The following is a 12,694-nucleotide window of genomic DNA, read 5'->3' on the forward strand; positions in this document are numbered from 1 at the left end:
CCTTTCACCTGAAATCTTTGCCCTGTCATCCTTGATATTTTGATCCTGGGAAATATATTCTGATTGTCTATACTAGTCTGATTGTCTGACACTAGTTGTAGCATCATCCAGATCTTTTAAACTGGAACTGGACGGACATATTCCAGTATATGCTAAACCTGTGAGGCTGGCAGTATTTTGACCGCTCATTGCCGAGCCTGTGTTTTGGTAGGAAGGTTGTATGAATGCTGCAAAGGCTGATTATCGAGATGCAGCAGCACTCAGTTTTACACTTTGCAGCCACCAGCTCAGAACTAACACAGTGCATGATTTAAAGCGTAGCTTAAGGACCTGTCCCACTTTAGGCGATTTTAAGGCGACTGCCAGCGACTGTCAAAGTCGTAGCAGATCGCCGAACTTTTCTTTTACCCGATGACAATGACCACGACAATGCCAAGTCAGGTCGAGATTACAGCGTCTTCAGAAACATCGCAAAATTCCCACGCTGTGAATGCTTCTCCAGCGTCCCAATTTTCGCTGAAATCACTGACAAGTCAGTAAGTACTTGAGAGTTTTGAACTATAACATCTTGTATGGGTTACTTAAAAACCAAGCTTCACTGTAACAAGGCACAAAACTGGATTTACTTCCAGTTTACTAATAGCTGTATTAATTTTTTTTAATTTTTATGTGGTTAAGTGGATTTTTGTGAAAAGTGTGTGGGTATTCTTTGAAAATGTACGGGAGATGCATATCTGGTTTCTGGGTTGCATATCTGGGATGGGAGCCCACTTTAAATGTAATGGCTGATGGCCATAATCATCGCGAAAATTCCCACGCTTACCTGACCGTCAAACTGTCGCCTCCAATCTACCTGTCAAATGTCCTGATGGTAAATAAATTGGTTAAACACAAGCATTTTATGGTATTTTGAAATGACTTTACTTATTTTAATATAATGTGGTTCTAAATGCATCTAAGAGAACCTAGCAAACCTGGGGACAGCAGGCGACAGCGCCCGCAATAAGCAACGATACCTGGCGACAAGCCAGCTGTCGGCGAGAAATTTCACTCCGGATGATTTCTCAGCGACGCGCTTAGATCCACTACGATTCTTGGAAGATTCCTCACGATCATGCCCGCGACACCTCGGCGAACTGTCGGCGACAGCCTAGTCGCCGGCAGTCGCCTTAAAATCGCCTAGAGTGGGACAGGCCCTTTAGAAAGCACTTCCAGTCAGCACATGAAGAAAGAATCGAGCTGGTATCAGCTCATCAGAAAGCAGGGTCACAAATGAGTTCTGGACACAACTGAGGAGCATTGAAGAAGGTGACAGGTAAAGGTCATTTGGCATCTCGGTTGAAATACTTTGTATCCTGGCCTGGCATGTGACAGAGATGGGCACTTATTTAGCACAGAGTTTTTTGTGCAGAGCTTGTAGGCAATCTATGTCATTACGGAACTAATACTGTGCTCTCTGCATGTGCTTTTGGACCCAATTACATCCAATGTTTATAATGTAATACAAAGGAACTACAGATGCTAGTTTATACGAAAGGTAGACATAAAATACCGGAGTACCTCAGCGGGTCATACAGTATCTCTGATAAAAGTCTGAAGAAGGGTCCCGACTCGAAACATCACCTATCCATTTTCTCCGGAAATGCTGCCTGACCCACTGAGTATTACCATGCATTTATAAAGTTCTAGAGTCAGAGAGTCATACAGCATAATCAGTGGACTCAGACTAGTCTTCCAGTCTAGCCTTCCATGTAGGACCTTGTCAAAGATCTTGCTAAAGTCCAGATAGACAACTTTCACTTCCCTACCCTCATCAATCCTCTTGTTGATTTTGTCAAAAAACTCGATAAAGTTAGTGAGGCTCATGCACAAAGCCATGCTAACTGCCTCTAATTAGTTCCTGCCTATCAAAATGTTGGTAGATCCTAGCCCTCAGAACCCCATTCAACAACTTTCCCACCACTCATATCAGGCTCGTTGGCCTGCAGTTCCCTGGCTTGGCCTTGCTGCCCTGCTTAAATAATGGTACAACATTAGTCATATCCTGCTCCTTGTCTTAGTTATGCTGTATTGGAGGACACAAGCTTACTTTCAGCTCAACTCACACAACAAACCTCGACCAGCAAAGGGAATTTGTTTCCCAATCAGCATTCAAATTGCTCAAAATGGTGGCACTGCTGAAAGAGGGTTTACATCAGTAGTCTCCAAACAGTAATCTTTAAATTCCTTCTAACTTTGAAATAGAAGGGACTGTTCTTAATTAGTCTGTATTACAGTGAACTTACAATGAATAAATTCTAGTTCAATGCAAAATCTTTGAAACCATGATTATTTCTATCATTCTATGATCTGACTCATTAACCTGATTAGGAGATAGTTATTTTAATTCAATAATAGAAGGTCAACAGATGATATTTTGTTCAGGAAGAAAATATTGAATTGACAAAGAGCTGACCGACTCATTTTCATGGTGAGGTGATAGGATTTATCAGATGTACTGTATATGCTCTTTCTTCTAGTAGCTTCATAAAATGCGGTGCCATGGCAACAGGTCTACTGCCAAGGAAGATACAGAACCAAGAACTATGTCTAATCCCAAGAGGTTATACAGCATGTGACACTTAGCATCCTTGCCGGAACCAATCAACACTGAATGCAGTAGCAGCCACAGTAACTGCGACTTTGGCCTAATGTGCATTCATCTGAAGCTGGATTAGACTGTAAATTTCACATATCCTTTACAGGATGCCTTATAAATCACAGTGTCACTCCCAACCAATCAGTAATGACGTCTGCAGATGTGACACACAGCTCTCAACTCCCTGAACCCTGTGACAGAAATCCATACAGTTAATAAAGGGAACACGCTGGCTCCATGCCTCGACTATCCAGCTCCACCAGTCGGAAACCTGCAGAAGTCATCTCAATTATTTGTTGCTTCCCTGTATATTTGCAGCCTAATGGTAACAATCCAATTAGTTACTATTTACTTCACATTGACGCTGGCCAGAGTGTATATACAAACCTTTCTTTTCAAATGGTATTTTTAATGAGAGACTTTTAAATTACATGCCTCACGGGAATATTTTTTATCCGTTTATTGCCCCACTTAGCCTTACAGTTCAGTTTATGTTTACCTCATATTAAGTTGCTACTTTTCAGTTCCAATAATCACTCCAACCGCTCCATTTAAAAAATAGTCCCATCAGAATTCTGCCCGAGAATGGTTGTAACTTTTGTATCTTCCAATTAGACAGCTGAAAGAGATGGGAGGGTTGTTGGTGGTGGAATGGGAGAGGATGAAGCTGTGATCTATTTAAACTCTGATCCATTTGTAAGAAGGTGGAAAAGAGAGACAGATTTTCCACATATCCCTATCAAACAACCTAAGCAAAATCCACAGTATTGATTCCACTATGGGCCTTTCAAAAGATGCTTCTGGAGACCATCAATTATTTTAATGCAATAGCATTCAGCTCCTGTGGAAGATAAAGGGTTAGAAGTTCTGAGGTCAAAAATGTACATTGCAGCTGCCTGCACCATTTGTGCATGAGAAGAGGGGTGTGACATTCTAGCCCACCTAGTGTAAAATGTGTCATATAGTCAGTGAGTTACAGTCATAGAATTGTACAGGGCAGAAATGGGCACTTTGACCCACCACATCCACAAATTGTGTGTGGTAGGCTTATGGATCCTAAATCTTGGGAGGTTATTTTTGTATAAAACAGGGGTGAGCAACTGCACAATCCTTTAATGGTTGAATCAATTATTCGTGCCACTTTTGTGGCAGATTTCTCCTCAGGTGGTGATGGAGGGAGGAAATAGAAAATGAGATAAGTTTTAACTCATGTATTGAATGTACTGGTGACATGTCTGCCTTTTGTTCCATTACTTTCTCTCATATCTTATCCCTTGTGATTGGTGAATATTACAAGTTCCTCTACAGTGTTTAACATTAGTCCAATGAAAATATTTGGAATGCTTGCTGTATCCACCATGAAGACTGAAGCAATGTATTGATTTAACCTAATTGCTATTTCCTTGTGTAAGACCCTGTTGTGGCTAGCACAATGAATATAAGCCCGACATCTTGTAAGAAGATTTTATTACTGATCCTTCACCAGGAAACTTCTAGAAGGTCACCTGACCTCAGTCACAAGGCACAAGCCCATTGGCCAGCTTCTGTTCTTGAGCTTCTGCTCTTGGCCTCAAGGGGGCACTGGCATTTATATTACATATACATCACATCTCCATTGTTAATTCCCCAGTCTCACTCTTTCGGGGTCCCACACTAATCCGAGCCGTGCTCTTCCTTTTTTTTATATGTCCACAAAAACCCTTGCAGGTTGTTTTGATATTACTTGCTAGTTTTCTCTCATAATCAATTTTTCTCCCTTCTTTTTTAAAAAACTTTTTAATCTCTCACTGCTGGTTTTTAAAAAAAAGCAGTATTCTGGACCACCACAGGCCCTTGCCACTTTGTATTGAGACTTCGAATGAATATTTTCCACGTGAGAATAACCAAATCTTTCTCAAGTTGGCAGGCTGTGACTAATTGAGTACCACACAGACCAGAATTTGGACCCCAGCGATTTACGACCTAGATCAACGATTTGGCAGAGGGAACCAAATGTCCTAGTTTCCAAGTTTACTAATGATACAAAAGTAGGTGGGATTATGAGTGCAAAGGACGATGTAAAAATCCTTTGAAGGGTTTATTGGCAAGCAAAATGAGTTGGTATCAAAATGGAAGATGCAATATAATGTAAAAAATTAGCTTATTCACCTTCAAAAAAGAAAAAACACGTTTTTCCCCACACATTCCATGTGGGTACATGGAATGAGCTGCCAGAGGAAGTGGCAGAACAAGTACAATTATGACATTTAGTCATTGAGTCATACAAATTGGAAACAGGCCCATTGGCCCAACTTGCCCACGCCAACCAACATGCCCCATCCAAACTAGTTCCACCAACCTGCATTTAGCTCATATCCAAGCCTTTCCTATCCATGTACCTGTCCAAATGTATTTTAAAAACCAGATGGACAGATACACAGACAGGAAATATTTGGAGGGTAATGGGAAAAATGGAGGTGAATGGGGGTAGCTCGGGTAGACAATTTGGACAATGAATGATTTGGGTCGAAGGGTCTGTTTCATTGCTGCACAGTTGTGAATATTTGACTAAATGGTGCATTAACATAGAACATAGAACATATAATAGAACAGCACATGAACGGGCCCTTGGGCCCACAATATCAATGCCAAACATGAACTCTTATCTATCTGTACATTAATCCATATTCCTCCATTCCCTGCATATCCCATCCCCACTTCTTTTCCAGATTTCTTCCTCCTTACTACAGTTAGTCTGAAGAAAGATCCTGACCCAAAACATCAACTATCCATCTGTTCGAGAAGCTGCCTGACCCTTGAGATACTCCATAACTTTGGTTTTTTTTTGTGAATAGTGGTGCAGGCTTATAGAACAAAATGGCCTACTGTTTTGTATTTGTGTTTCTTATGAAGAACTAGGGGGAACTGCTGAGATAGAAACCAAAGGCAGAGACCAGTTATAAGGTTGGTAAATGGTGCAATAGGCTTTTTGAGGGATTATATAAATCACTCCTATTTTATATTTTTATGTCATTTTGGTTTTATGACACATCTTTAATATTGTCCTCGAGCTTTCTTGACTACAGTCAGCGCATTGTAGTCCCAGTTTCCATCAGAGCGATGGTTAGAGCTGCTGATTTCACAATACAGTTCACACACTCTCACTTACAGTACGACCAGTGGATTTCCAGAACAATGAAGCAAAATCTAGAAGTGTGGGCATAATCAGGCAAAAAAACAAAATAACTGCAGCAAAGAGTAAAAGAACACAGAAAATCTATCTTTCAATATGCCTGACTTTGCAGGTGTTTTTTTTGGATTCCCTTTGTCTAGTTACATTTTTACAGACATGTGATAAAATCATAACATCAGGAAACATAGAAGTTAGAATGGGACATAAATATTGAAATCAGTCTGCGCATGCCGGTGGTCCATCCAATAACATTTGTACCTAGCGCTTTGGTCTTTAAACATTTATATCCAGATCTTTGGTGGATTGCTACCTCACAGCTTCAATCCTAACCTCTGGTGTGAACTGTGTGAAGTTTGCACATTCTCCCTGTGACCACGTGGGCTTCCTCTCAGTGCTCTGGTTTTGTCCCACATCCCAAAGATGCGCTGGCTGCAGGTAAACTGGCTGCAAGAAGTTGCCTTTTGTGTGCAAGTGAATGGAAGAGTCTTTGGGCTGAGTGTTTATGTGCTGCATGGACTCTATAATGCTACTTTATGACATAGAAACACAGAAAAACAAAAGCAGGAGTACAACATTCAGTCCTTTTAATATGATCATGGTTGATCTCTATTTCAGCACCATATTCTTACTCTCTCCTCAAACCTTTGCATGCCTTTTACACAAGGAAACATACCCATCTGCTTCAGAAGTATATTCAGGGACTTGGCCTCCATTGCCATCAATGGTAGAGGATTCGTCAAGTTCACCATCCTTTGAGTCATGGGATTGTCCCTCATCTCTGTCCGAAATATCCTATGTATTAATTTGAGACTCATCCGGGGTAATTCATCCAGGGGTAACTTCTTCGATGCTACCAGCTATTCAAGCCTTTTTTAAATATAGTATCCTTGTTCAACAACATTTGTGCGACTCTTGTTTGCCAGCATCTCACATCAGTGTGGAATACTGACAGATTTTCCCTTACTGGATACGTACGACTGAACTAAATCATCACAATCTGTGCCAGACTCCAATTGTATTCTTTGACACCTAATAATAGATTAAGGTATATTCTTGTCAGTCTTAAATTCTATGTTGCTGAAATTGTAGTCTCTAATATTAATGCTTAAAGCATTTGCTTGTTAATTTGCAGCAGTAATTCATTGTAAATAATATCACTGATAAAAAGGCATATGGATGAAGAAAATGGAGCAATCTGTTTCTTTCCCATTGATATATTTTTCTACCCCACATCTAAGCACCACATGTGCAGATACTTTCACGGTTTTCTTCCTCAACCTTTGCAACAAGCAACTTCTCCTCTCTTCTCATTAAATTAATAAAATAAATATAATTTCTGAACTCTTGGCTGAATTTGCCATATTTATAGATAGCAGTCAAAACTAACAGTGAAAATTATTCTAAACTTCTTATTTGATATAACAGTAATAGACAATAGACAATAGACAATAGGTGCAGGAGGAGGCCATTCGGCCCTTCGAGCCAGCACCACCATTCAATGTGATCATGGTTGATCATTCTCAATCAGTACCCCGTTCCTGCCTTCTCCCCATACCCCCTGACTACGCTATCTTTAAGAGCTCTATATTGCACTCTCTTGAAATCATCCAGAGAATTGGCCTCCACTGCCTTCTGATGCAGAGAATTCCACAGATTTACAACTCTCTGACAGAAAAGGCTTTTCCTCATCTCCGTTCTAAATGGCCTACCCCTTATTCTGTGGCCCCTGGTTCTGGACTCCCCCAACATTGGGAACATGTTTCCTGCCTCTAACGTGTCCAATCCCTTAATAATCTTATATGTTTCAAGAAGATCCCCTCTCACCTTTCTAAATTCCAGTGTATACAAGCCTAGTCGCTCCAGTCTTTCAACATACGACAATCCCGCCATTCCGGGAATTAACCTATTGAACCTATGCTGCACGCCCTCAATAGCAAGAATATCCTTCCTCAAATCCGGAGACCAAAACTGCACACAGTACTCCAGGTGCGGTCTCACTAGGGCCCTGTACAACTGCAGAAGGACCTCTTTGCTCCTATACTCAACTCCCCTTGCTATGCTGTATCTGCATGCTTCCTTTCAGTGACTGATGCACTTGGACCCCCAGATCTCGTTGAACGTCCCCTTTTCCTAACTTGACACCATTCAGATAATAATCTGCCTTCCTATTCATACCATCAAAGTGAATAACCTCACATTTATCCACATTAAACTGCATCTGCCATGCATCTGCCCACTCACACAACCTGTCCAAGTCACCCTGCAACCTCATAGCATCTTCCTCACAGTTCATACTGCCACCCAGATTGATATATCAACAGTGAGAGATCACTATATTTGCTTGCATAGTTTGTAGGTGTAATACAATAGAGTGTAAGGGGATGTAAGTATATATTTAATGGCAAGACCCTTTACCACACAGATGTGCAGAGTGATCTTGGAGTCCGAGTTCATAGCTCAGTTTAGGTAGCTGCAGAAGTAGATAAGGTGGTAAAGACAGTGTACGGTATGCTTGCTTCATTGCTCGGGGCATTGAATATAGGAGTCAGGAAGTCATGATGCAGCTGCATTTGGAATATTGTGTGCATTTCTGATTGCCCCTTTACAAAAATGACATGGAGGCTTTGGGGAGGGTGCAGAATGTTGCCTGGATTAAAGGGTTTCAGCTACAAGGACGTTGGATAAACTTGTATTGTTTTCTCTGGAATATCAGAGGTTGAGGAGAGAGTTGATAGAAATATATAAATTTATGAGAGACATGGATGGAGTGGTCAGTCAGATCCCCCAACATCGTGAACAATCTTCCCGCATCTAGCCTCTCCAACCCCTTAAGAATACCCCTGTACTATGTTCTATGTTCTTAATAAATGCAAACATTATACCTGGCTGAAAATAATGATATGCTAAGTGCTTTGTTCCCTGTCAATATTAGGCTTAATTGATTAATTAAGTCGTTTCCTTGTTAAGAACCCAAAAACTTAACCAGTTAATATAGCGTATTTATGGTTGAAGAATTCAGCAATTCACCTTTCAGTTCATTCTTCCAAATGGAAAATGACAAACAAAAAACATTTTTTTATTCTGGTTTGCAATTTCTAATCTACAGTATCTAGAATCCTACCGAAGGCTACGGACTCTCAATCAGTGAGTGTACACTATACCTGCCAATCATGCTCTTGTAGCAATTTGTGCTCCACTGAACTCTGAACTACCTTTCACTGCTATCTTACTTCAAATCTGAAAAAAATATTATACATTCTGTTACACTTGTAAAACATTTTTTTTTGTGAAATATGACATTGAATGTTTCATTCAACAAGGGGAACAAAGTCAAAGAAAATCTCCGGTAATAGTCATGTAGTTGTCAAAAATATTATGGTCCCAATCGTTCAAATTGAATAGAATAAAACTATTTTTATAATGAGGTTATTACCACTTCATAGTGAAAAAGAACATGAACACTCATCTTTAATTGTTAGTCCATGAAGCATAATTTAGTTCTACTTACATTTCAATTAGTTATGAAAGGACAGATGTTCAAAATGATGCTAATTTTATTGTTGATTTACCATCAGGCAGCATAGTGTATGGTATGCAACAAGGTTACTTTTAGGTGCATGAATACCATGGATAAAAAAATCCTCAGAGTTGATCCCATATTGTTAGCATTACTTCACTGCACACCAGCAGAGATGGAGTAGTTCCCGGCAATTACTTAACCCATACAGTTCATGAAATAAGGTCTGAACTGTCAGTTCATGCGACATTCACTACATCTGCAATAAGTCATGCATTTTGCACAATATTCCAAAACGTTGTCCTCTCCCTAGCTCTGTATTCTTCCCTTGAACACCTGGATAACAAGGATACCTACGTCAAACTTCTATCATAGATGACAGGTCTGCTTTTAACACCATTATCCCACCCAAGCACATTTCCAAACTCATGTAATTTAGAGTCTGCATGACTCCATGACAATATCAGTACCTATATCAGGGAACTTTCCTCAGTTTGCTGCAGAAAATAGGGATCCATTGAAAGGAGAAGAGGCTTTTAATAATAATGCTATATGGCCTCACAAAAAGCACCATGAGTGCGGTCCCATGGCACATCTGGTAGAGCTGCTGCCTCACAGGGCCAGAGACTCGGGTTCAATCCTGATCTCAGGTGCTGTCTGCGTGAAGTTTGCATATATCACTGGTGACCACATGGATTTCCTCCGGGTGCTCCGGTTTCCTCCCACATCCCAAAGATGTGTGGATTTGTAGGTTAATAGGCTCTGCAAATTGCCTTTGGAGTGCAGGGATTAGAAAGTGGGATGACATAGAACTAGTGTGAATGGGTGATTGATGGTCAGTGTGGACTCAGTGTGTTGAAGGGCCTATTTTAATGCTGTAACTTTAAATTTACGCAATCACATACGAATATTAGAAATAGGAACAGGAGTAAGCTATCTGGCCCTTCAATCCTGCCCTATTAACCATAACGATCTTGGCTAATGTGAGTGCCCTTTTTAAGGGAATAAATCCCACATCCCTTAATTCCCTTAATGTCCAGAAATCTATTGAGCTCTCTTTAAGATGAATGCCGTGAGTGAGCTTCCTCATCTGTCCTAGAAAGAGAATTATCCTCATTAGTACTTAAGTGCTTTCAATAGAGGGAGTATGTTCTGCCTGGAGGGAGTGCGGTGAAGATTTCCAAGGCTGGTCGTTGTCTGAAACCTTTATAGCAATGGCTTGATGGTTTTATCAAGGAGCTATCGGTTGCATCCAGCCGATATTCAAGTTCTCTATCCTGTGTTCTAAAGGTAAGGAATACTGGCAAAAAGCAACTGTTCACCACTGTAACAATGAAGCTGGAAGAAATGTTTTTACCAAAACAGAACAAAGATTGCTTAAGCACAAGCTACTACCATGGCAAAGTCTACATCATCATTTAGAAAACGATTGGCTATGTATTTGTAAAGGTACATGGAAAATTGCCAAGAGGAATGGTCTTGGAAATGGAATTTGAGTAGTAGTTTTGGTCAAAGAGCTAGCAGTGATATATGTGCAATGGACCAAATAGTTTATTTCTGTGCTGTGAATTATGATTAGCGAGCAATATTTTTGGATAATGGAATAAAAAGACTGGAATTATTCAGTCTGAAGAAGGGTCCCGATCTGAAATGTCATCTGTCCATTTCCTTTAACAGATGTTACATGGCCTGCTGAGTTCCTTCAACTTTATTTTTTTGCTACTGAAAATATACATCTGGTTAACGAACATTTACAAAGAGAGAAATAGAGTTGATATTTCAGTTCAATAATATTTTATCAGAATACTGACTTTTCAGTCACTCTGATTAAAAGTAATCAACCCTGTTTTTCCCTTTGCAGTTGCTGCCCGATCTGCTCGGTATTCCTAAGATTCTGTGTTTATATTTCAGATTGGCAGCATTTGCAGGTTTATGTGTTGGAAGGAACTGCAGATGCTGGATTACACCAAAGATAGACACAAAATGCTCTAGTAACTCAGCAGGACAGGCAGGATCTCTGGAGAGATGGACTGGGTGAGGTTTCTGGACGAGACTCTTCTTCAGACTGAAGAGATGCTGCCTGTCCCGCTGAGTTACTCCAGCATTTTGTGTCTATCTTCAGGTTTATTTTCTTTTTACTTTTACAGGAAGGAACTTTTTTTAGTTTAGTTTAGAGATACAGCACGGAAACAGGCCCTTCGGCCCACCGAGTCTGTGCCAACCAGCGATCCGCACACACTAACACTATTCTACACACACTAGGGACAATTTATAATTTTACTGAAGCCAATTAATCTACAAACCTGCATGTCTTTGGAGTATGGGAGGAAGCTGGAGCACCTGGAGAAAACCCACTCAGGCCACGGGGAGAATGTACAAACTCTGGACAGACAGCGCCCGTAGTCAGGATCGAACCCGGGTCTCCGGCGTTGTCAGGCAGCAACTCTACAGCTGTCCCTGCTTTGATTTTTTTTAAATTCTAGCTCTGGCACCCGCATAGCTAATATTCATTTTGATAAGGATATGGTTGACGGCATCTTTCTAAATTTACTTTACCATCGCATGAATTGCTGTGTGATTACTGCATTGTTTCTTTTTAAATGTTCCAGTGGTTTCTGCAGCAAACGTATCCACTCTAGACCACATGAATAAGATAAACATCCTTGTTCACTCAACCGGGCAAATAAGCAGTTTGTTCGATTGAAGCATTTGGTCGGTTCATCTCGTTCTTCAGTCTATCTAGCCACGTTCACTCTCCTGATACACAAGGGTATTCTTTATTGCTTAACATATTGGCTGCTAGTGCAGGTCTGGTCCCATTAATTTAAGCTGTTAACCAGAATGGGGATTTATGACCCAGACCGAAGAATGAATAATTCCCTGATGGAAGGGGTTTGAGATGGAGTGTGCATTCATGTTACTGTAGTTCTGACTATGGTTTTGCCTCTATACTTTTACTTACAAAAAGCTGTGCATCTTTTCGGCCTATTCATTTTTCTCTGCAGTTTATTCTTCTCGGAGAAAAAAAATCCGACTTAATACCTTCCTTCCTCATTTGAAAAACATTGTGTTAATTAGAAAAATTCTAATTAATGGGAAAAGTCATTCTTTACCTTTAATTGATATTAAATGGAAGCAAGGTCTGTATCCCTGAAGGCGTGTTAAATGTTGAAATCCAAATAGGTGTTGGAACAATGTAGCTTTACCTCTATTAGTTTTGATAAATTGTTTCTGGTTTCTGTTCATTAACCACCGTAATTTGAACCACAATTAGATTTTGCTTTCCTGTTTAAGACAAAGCTAGTTTAAGCCTCCCCGCCCATTAATTAAACCTCCTGACTCTAGTTTGTAAAGATGAATGTTGTGG

This window comes from Rhinoraja longicauda, chromosome 2 (genome assembly GCF_053455715.1).
Source record: "Rhinoraja longicauda isolate Sanriku21f chromosome 2, sRhiLon1.1, whole genome shotgun sequence".
Taxonomy (NCBI): Eukaryota; Metazoa; Chordata; class Chondrichthyes; order Rajiformes; family Arhynchobatidae; genus Rhinoraja; species Rhinoraja longicauda.